The sequence below is a fragment of the Humulus lupulus genome, chromosome 8, assembly GCF_963169125.1.
Source record: "Humulus lupulus chromosome 8, drHumLupu1.1, whole genome shotgun sequence".
Taxonomy (NCBI): Eukaryota; Viridiplantae; Streptophyta; class Magnoliopsida; order Rosales; family Cannabaceae; genus Humulus; species Humulus lupulus.
This window is the reverse complement of record NC_084800.1, coordinates 94,282,276-94,291,769: the sequence shown is the minus strand read 5'-3', so window position 1 is coordinate 94,291,769 and position 9,494 is coordinate 94,282,276. Positions and strand designations below refer to the sequence as shown.

At 35.4% G+C, this 9,494-nt stretch overlaps 1 non-coding gene across 1 annotated transcript; it reads right to left on the bottom strand.

Moving 5' to 3' along the window:
- Positions 1–2,217: 2,217 nt before the first annotated feature.
- Positions 2,218–2,324, bottom strand: LOC133799003 (small nucleolar RNA R71). Its single transcript, XR_009876213.1, has one exon. It is a non-coding gene; the product is annotated as a small nucleolar RNA R71 (small nucleolar RNA).
- Between the last annotated feature and the right edge of the window lie 7,170 nt (positions 2,325–9,494).

The window sequence follows — 9,494 nt, the reverse complement described above, 5'->3', positions numbered from 1 at the left end:
CATCTCTCTCAATGTGCCAATCACATTATCCTGAACGAATTTGTCTAACAAAGTCTTTGTAAACAATTTTGTAAGAAACTGTTTTGAAGCTATCTTCAAGATCATTACACCAATTATGTAAAATTGTCTTGAATTAAATGATACTTCATTTCATGTGCTTTACCCTCTCATGATTATTAGTTCTTCTAGAATAGTTATATCTCCATTGCTTTCGCAATGAAATACTAGTAGTTTATTCAAGTCTGAAACCCTTTCCAGAATGACAAAGAACTCAACTAAATCGAATAGCCTATTTAACTGCTCGTAGCTGTTACATTTCAGCTTCTATGGTGAAACATACAATTATGAAATGTCCAAATAAACTCGTTTATCTATGTGTTTTTAGGTAGAGTATTAGGTGTTTAGTTTAGTTTTGTTCTATTTTACGCTTGTTTTTGTGTTTTTTCAGCTGTCGAAGGGCTTCGGTGACTTGGGTGTGGAAACATGGTGGAAAAACCAACCAAATGACAAAAATTGGTGGAAAACAGTGTTTCATAGCACTTTCTGTGACCGCAGGAATATGATTATGCGGCCGCAATTCCAGAAAAGTTGGCCATTTCCAGGGTATTCCTGCGACCGCAGGAATGACATCTTGCGACCGTAGGATATGTCCAGAAATGTGAAAAACACAGATTTTTAATGAAGGATGTTTTGGTCATTTCATGTTTAGGAGAAACGGTAATTAGGTTTAAATCACGATTTTTGAGAGAAAACAAGGGACTTTTTGCAGACCTAGATTGGGATCACTTTGGAGAAGAGCTTGGATCGGCATAGAGTTCTTTTTTTTTTTTTTAATCTTTACTTTATGTTAATTTCTTGTTTATGGATTTCGTAATGATGAACATGAACTAATTTTATTTTCTAGGGTTTTTAATGTAATCACTTGGATCTTTGTTATTTTCTATGATGATTTCATGATTCTTTCTTCACTTCTATTCAAAATTATTTGATCTGTTCTTAATGCTTGTGAATGCTTGATCACCATTTGCATGATTTATGATTTTGATTTGAAATCTGAAAAGTGAGAATTGATTATGCTATGATTGAATAATCAAAATTTTCATATTGGATGAAAATACCTATATGAATTGTGTAGTTTTAGGATTATTGTGTTCAATGCCTTTTATGTGTTGGAATTTATCACAAGAATGTAGAAAATTCACATGTAAATTGAGTTCTTTGTTTCTTGAAAAAGAGTAAGAATCGTTTTCGTTAATTCGCTATTAGTTTAGGAAGAAGAATTGTGAAGTCTGATTAGCAAAATAATAAAGTGAAAAGTTGATGAAATTAAAATCCCTAGTTCTTTATTTTTGAAGTTTTTACAATTATTTGCTTTCTTTCATAGTGTTATTTTATGTTTATTGCTTTTGTTATTTTAATATTTTTGGAACTAATTTATTGTTGACCAAATAGAAATAGAAAATTAATTTGTTGGTAATTAGTATATCAATCTCCGTGGGTACAATCTTTATTTATCATTTTATTATTTGTGTCAATTATGTATACTTGTGTATCGGTTTTACACAACAAGATTTTTGCGCCGTTGCCGTCGATTGATTTTTATTAATATCAATAAAATTATTTTTTATTCTAATTTGATTTTTCCATGTTAATTGTCTATAACTGTTGTGTTTGAGAATCTTAATTTCAGGTGCCAATTGGTATATGCGACATCAAGGGACTAACAATCTTTTGCCCATTAATACTGAAATTGAGAGGACTTGCAGACAGAACATAAAACAGAAACGGTTAGTAAAGATGGCCCAATATCAGGGCAATGGGTTGAATAGGGATGTTGCTGAGCCAGCAGTTCGCATACTCAGAGACTATGTACTCCCTGCTATTACTGGAGTACAATCATGCATCCAACCGCCAGAAATTGTAGCCAATAATTTTGAAATTAAGCCGACGATTCTGCAAATGGTCCAGTCTACTATCCAGTTTGGTGGACACCATACTGAGGATCCCAATACACACATAGCCAAATTCCTGGAGCTGTGTGACTCTTTTAAATATAATGGGGTCACCGACGATGCTATTAGACTGAGATTGTTCCCATTCTCACTGCGAGATAGAGCTAAAAGTTGGTTGAACTCTCTTCAAGCCAATTCAATTACCACATGGGAGGCATTACCTCTGAAATTTCTTGCTAAATTTTTCCCTCCATGCAAGGCTGCAAAGTTAAGAGGGGAAATTAATAACTTCTCTCAATCTGATGGAGAGTCTCTTTATGATGCATGAGAGAGGTTTAAGGAGCTTTTGAGGAAGTGTCCTCATCATGGGATTGAAAATGGATGCTAGTCCATAATTTTTACTATAGTTTGTGTGGGACGACTCGCACCATTATTGACGCTGCAGCAGGTGGTGCTTTTATGAGCAAGAGTGCTAATGAGGCTTATGAATTTCTTGAAGAAATGGCCATGAATATCTATCAATGGCCAAGTGAATGGGATAGAAATAAGAAGCTAGCTGGTATGCATGAGTTGGATGCTATTACCACTCTCATTGCTCAGGTTGCATCATTGACCAAGCAACTGCAACAAAATTCTATGGCCACTCAAGTCATGCAAATCAAAGCGGTATGTCATAATTATGGTGGTCCTCACCCATTTAAGCAGTGCATGGTAGTTGAGATGAACAACTCCATTCCCATGGAACAGGTGAATATGATGGGAAATTTCAATAGGCAAGCTAATAATCCATTCTCTAACCCGTTCAATCAAGGGCGAAGAAATCAACCTAATTTTGCATGGAGAAATAATCAAGGTCCTCAACAAATTCAACAGCCTATGCTTCAAGCTCCACCTCAGGCACTGTTACAACTACCGGTACTACCTGTTTCTCAAGAGAAGAAAAATGAGTTACAAGCTGCATTGTTAACGCTGACCAACTCTCAATCTCAATTTATGACAGAAACTCGCTCATCCATCGGCAATCTTGAGATGCAAGTTGGTTAGTTGACAAATATGTTGCAAAGTGGGCCTCAAGGAAATTTTCCAAGTAATACAGAGGTGAATCCTAAAGAGCAGTGCAATGCAATCTCTTTGAGGAGTGGGAAGAAGTTGGAAGAGTCAATCAAGAAGTCTATTCCTGCACCAATAGTTAAAGTTGAGAATGAGGGTAAGGTGGAAGAAGAGGTTATTGACGACCTTAAGAAGAAGCAGTCACCAGTGAGCTATGAGCACCACATCAAGATTCCATATCCTCAGCGACTTCAAAAGAAGAAACTTGACAAGCAGTTTTCGAAGTTTCTAGACATGTTTCGAAAACTTCACATTAACATACCTTTTGCCGAGGCATTTGAATAAATGCCAAGCTATGTGAAGTTTATGAAGGAAATCTTGTCAAAGAAAAAGAAGTTGGAGGATTATGAGACAATGACGCTTACTGAGGAGTGTAGTTCTATTATGCAGAAGAAACTACCTCCCAAGCTTACAGATCCGGGTAGTTTCGCGATTCATTGCTCAATAGGAGATACTGTTATGACCAAGGCCTTATTTGATTTAGGGGCTAGTGTAAATTTAACGCCTTTATCTATTTTTCAGAAGCTGAAATTGGGAGAAGCTCGCCCCACTACTATGTCATTACAAATGGTAGACCGCTTTGTTAAGAAACCTCGTGGAGTAATTGAGAATGTCTTAGTTAAGGTTGGTAAATTTATTCTCCCTACTAATTTTATTATTCTAGATATGGAGGAAGATGCAAAGATTTCCATTATTTTGGGAAGACCATTCTTAGCCACAAGGAGAACACTAATTGATGTACAAAATGGGGAGTTGAAGTTGTGAGTGCAAAACGAAGAGGTAACATTTAATGTTTTTGTAGAAACTAATATTCCAACTTGTTGTAGAGTATATGTGGTATGTAGTGGTGGTAGTAATTTGGAAACCACCAAGAGAAAAACCAATGCTGAAATTTGTAGTCGAGCAGTTCGACATTGTTTGAAACAGTTCTACAGTGGGAAGGCTCGAAGGCTACACGAGCGGTGGAAGGCTCCGACGATTAGCAACATCAAAAGACGAGTTTTTGCTTATGACACTATGGCTCTACAGGATGAGCGGGGTGGACTTGACCCGAGTTGAAGTTTAATGAAGGAAGTGAGCGTCCAGCTGGAGACGTTAAATAAAGCGCCATTGGGAGGCATCCCAAGTTCATTTAAATTTATTTAAGTTCATTAAGTTTTTAAGCTATTTTAGTCGAGACGTTTTTTTAGTTAGTTTTTGTTTAATTTTAATTTTCTTGGAAATATTATTGATTCTAAAATTGTGAAATATGTGATTTTTAAAAAAAATGATGAAATAAAGAAAGAAAGAAATTGTGGTTTATGGAGCAAACCTGAGACCGCATGAATCACTTCCTGTGGCCGCAACACCAGTAGTCTAGGCCTCTTGGTCAGCTTTGTACGACCGCATCAGGTACCTTGCGACCGCACATGACACCGTTGAAAAACCGCCTAGGGGTTCAATGTTGCGACCACGGGAAGGGTGTCCTGCGGTCGCAGGATCACGTTTTTTTCTTTTTTAAAATTCAAAAAAACGAAGCCCAGAACATAAACCAAAGGATGGACACTTTGGTGTCTCAATTCCAGCAGCACCACTTATGGAGTGTCAATGTAGCACAGAACCAATATGCCTACAACTAAGCCTTTGCCACTCATTTTGGCATTGACACTAGTGGATTTCCACCATATCCACAACAACCTAACATTGGGTATCCTCCACCTGAGGGGGATGACGACGCAGGTCCTTCATCATGAGTCGAGTCAGGTAAGGTTCCTTTCCTTAGCTTTTATTTAAACATTGGGGACAATGTTTTTATTAAGTTTGGGGAAGGTGGTTTTATTTTAGTTATTTGTATCAGGTTAGTTGAGTCAAGTTTTTGTTTAGTTTGGTGTTTTGTTAAATTGTGTTTGGTTTTGTTTGTTAATTGTGTTGCGTGTTAGGGTATCTAGAGAGTCTGTCGAATCAAGATAACAATGATTAGCCGATGAGAATACGTGAATGACTTGTAATATAATTCGAGATAAATATATTTGATTGTAAAAAAAATATGTGTGCTTGGTTTGACCACTTCTTTGGGTTACTTTAATTCATTGTAAAACTGAATATTTGATCATGATTGGTAAATTCTTGCAATTAAATGTATGTACACTTGCTCAATTTTGAATATGGAAAGAATGTATGAACAATTCTAGAACTTGCTTTCTTTTTATTTGAGGCGAAATTATATACAATGCATGTGTTAGGAAAATGATTTAGGCGATTTTTTTTGGAACGTTTGAGCCTTTCAAGCCAACCTTGATTAATTTATCCCTTGTTACCCTTTTTGAGCCTAAAAGAATAATTTTTTTTTTATTGTTAAACACTTATTTTGAGCTTAATTGAACACTTTATTATTTTCCATTCCCTTGATTTATACCATAAGCATATAAATATATAAATGGGAATTGATTTGTAATGGGTGTTATTTTGTGATTTGGTTGTGACAATAGAAAAATAAAAGGAAAGATTGAAAAGTTCGAAGAAAAAAATATTTGAGATTGAAAATAAACTACACTTCTTATGTTTGCTCACATTGAAAAACATAAGTTTGGGGAAGTGTAGTTAAATAAATAAGAAAAAAAAAGATATATCTAATGTGAATTTTTCTCAATCTTAGAAAATAAAGAGAAATTTAGGGTTGTGTTGGACTATGATGTGAATATCAAGTGTGGTTTGTTTGGATTGTATGCTTATGGTATATATAAGCCTAAATGACTATCTTATCCACCATTACCTAAGCCTTTCAATACAAGCTTTAAAAGACCTTTTGATTCTTGAACACACATTGGTTTATATTAGTGTAGAATAGTGAGTTAGCAAGCATATGGAATTATTGGACTTGATGGATTGATGGTGAGAATTAAACACGTGCAAATCATTTTAAATGTGTGTTATTTACTGTTCATGGTTGAGTAGACAAAAATGATCAATGGGTTAAGGTAAGTTGAAGAAGTGGTTGGATTGAAAATCTAGATTACTTGTCAATTATTTTTCGAAAATTATATGCTTGTAATTCATTAATTTTGAGGCTTAAAAATTGTGGTTATCTTGATTCATTTGTTTAGTGTCTGTATTTATTTGTTTAGTTTGTCTTGAGTCTTGTTTTCTTTGCTCGAGGGCGAGCAAATGTTAAGTTTGGGGAAGTTTGATATAAACGAGTTTTAGACTTGTTTATCTATGTGTTTTTAGGTAGAGTATTAGGTGTTTAGTTTATTTTGTTCTATTTTACGCTTGTTTTTGTGTGTTTTCAGGTATGGAAGGGCTTATGTGACTTAGGTGTAGAAACATGGTGGAAAAACCGACAAAAGGACAAAAATTGGTGGAAAACAGTATTTCAGAGCACTTTCTGCGACCGCAGGAATATGATTCTGCGGCCACAATTCCAGAAAAGTTGGGAATTTCCAGGGTATTCATGCGACCGCAAGAATGACATCTTGCGACCGTAGGATATGTCCAGAAATGTGAAAAACGTAGATTTTTAATGAATGGTGTTTTGGTCATTTTATGTTTAGGAGAAATGCTAATCATGTTTAAATCACGATTTTGGAGAGAAAAAGGGGGACTTTTTGCATACCTAGACTGGGAAAAGAGGATTAGGATCACTTTGGAGAAGAGCTTGGATCGGCATAGAGTTTTTTTCTTTTCTTTTCTTTTTATCTTTACTTTATGTTAATTTCTTGTTTATGGATTTCTTAATGATGAAAATAACTAATTTTATTTTCTAGGGTTTTTAATGTAATCACTTGGATCTTTGTTATTTTCTATGAGGATTTCATGATTCTTTCTTCACTTCTATTCTAAATTATTTTATATGTTCTTAATGCTTGTGAATGCTTGATCACCATTTGCATGATTTATGATTTTGATTCGGTATCTGAAAAGTGAGAATTGATTATGCTATGATTGAATAATCACAATTTTTATATTGGATGAAAATACCTATATGAATTGTATAGTTTTAGGGTTATTGTGTTCAATGCCTTTTATATGTTGGAATTTATCACAGGAATGTAGAAAATTCACATGTAAATTGAGTTCTTTGTTTCTTGAAAAAGTGTAAGAATTGTTTTTGTTAATCCGCTATTATTTTAGGAAGAGGAATTGTGAAGTCTGATTAGCAAAATAATAAAGTGAAAAGTTGATGAAATTAAAATCCCTAGTTCTTTATTTTTGAAGTTTTTACAAATATTTGCTTTCTTTCATAGTGTTATTTTATGTTTATTGCTATTGTTATTTTACTATTTTTGGAACCAATTTATTGTTGACCAAATAGAAATAGAAAATCAATTTGTTGGTAATTAGTAAATCAATCTCCGTGGGAACGATATTTATTTATCATTTTATTACTTGTGTTGATTACGTATACTTGTGTATCAATTTTACACAACAGGCGCTACCGGGGAGGAACTCGCAGCTGGAACCCCTTCAGAAACATCCAGGATTGGCCTAGAACCCCCGAGCAATAGCTCCACGACCTTTTTCTTGGTCGGGCCCTTGGCGGTTTTCTTCGCAGAAGCCTTGGTCACAGCCGCCCTGGCCTCGATCATCTCCTTCATCTTGGCCACGAGGTTAGAATTTTCCCGATCACCTAAAAAAAACAGAAACTAATCAACAAAATATATGAATGGGGACGGAAGTCAAAAGTCAAGGCAAATATTAAGGTCTAAAGTTGTAACAACCCAAATTTACTAATAAGGCCTAAGGGCCTTGATTAGTGTGCCGGGAGGGCATAATTGGATTATATGTGATTTAATGATTTAAAAGCATGTTATATGACTATTTGAAAAAGTCACGGCGGGGATTTAAACCCAGCTCGGGGCGAGCCTGGGGGTATTTATGGGAATTTAGAGAATATATTGGAGTCTATCTTGACATTAAGGAATATAATTGGTGATTAGTTAGGTGTTGGGAAGTAAGTGGTAAATATTAGAGACACTCGAGGAATTAGCGGGAATTGGGTGAAATGACCAAAATGCCCCTAGGTGGACTAAAAGGCTTAGGAATTATGGGAGGGTATTGTGGTCATTTGGCTTATAAAGGATAAATGTTATTAGGCTTTATACTTAGTGGATTGGGTAGAAAGGGCTGGAATTCTGAAGGAAAGAAAGGAAAGAAAAGAAAGAAGAGAAGGAAAAAGGGAAATTGGGAGTTTTTTTCTCTCTCATTCGGTTGGAGGTCTCTTCTCTATTTCTTGAGGTTTCTTGGAGCAAAAATCAGAGGGAGTCTAGGCAGGAGCTTGAGGCTAAGGTCTTTGGTTTGGTTTGAGGAATTGGCAGGGGATACTCATCATTTGAGGTAAGGTTCAAGGTAGTTTTCAGTTTCTAGTTCTTGGTGTTGTTGTGGATTTTGAGCTGAGTTTTGGTGGGGAATTCTAGGGCAATTGAAGCTGAGCTTTGAGGAGGTGAAGGCCAAGATAGTGAGGAGGATAACCTAGGCTAAGCTCATCCAGCAAATGTTAGGAAAATATTGTTTTGCCTCAATGGAAATGATTATAATATTACAACTCTATGCAATAATATTACAAGTAAATATAGATTGATTAAATAAGGTTGCAACTCTATAACTGAAAATACAAATAAACTAAAGAAAGGAAGAAGATGATGATGAAGGAGAGAGCAGTGAGAATACAACTCTCAGCAAAAGATTACAAGTAAAATAAAGTGTTTAGACCAAATGAAAAGATTACAACTCTTAAACAAAATATACAAGTAAATAGAACAAGAGAATAAGAAGAAAAGCAATAGAATAAAAAGAAGAACAGAAACACAATCAAACTCTCACTTACACAACCTAAGTGAAGAGGATTGAGGATCACCAAATTGAACAAGGTTTAAAACCTTTGTCCAAAAGCTTATTTCCCCCTAACTCAAGCACTAAGGGATCTCTCTCAGATATTGGAAAAGCTTTCTGGAATTATCAAGCCTCAAGGTGTTTCTAGCCAAGTGCTCTAGTGGATAGAGAAGTTGTGTCTTACAAGTGAGCTATAGGCTCCTATTTATTGAGTTTAGAGACACCCTTTGAATTTCAAATTCCACCAACCCCCATGGCTGTTACCAATGTTTAATTTGATTAATATGGAATTAAAAAAGAGATTTGGGAGTTATTTGGGTTTTTTGAGCCGTTCAACAAATATTGAAAAAACTGAGAATTGGTCAGTTTTTTGGCCTGTGGCCGCGGCCAGAGACAATGGTGGCCACGGCCACTGGTCTTTGTCCCACAGGCCGCGGCCACTGACCAATTTCAGCACAAAAAATTGTGTTGTTTTTATAAACGGTTCCAAACCCTCCCAAATGATTTTGTAACTCCCAAAACACATTATTGGGGTTAAAATCATATCTCTAACAGCCATATAACATATGGCTTTATGAAATTCATCTCAATATTGTGTAACAACAATTTTACACAATAAAGGGT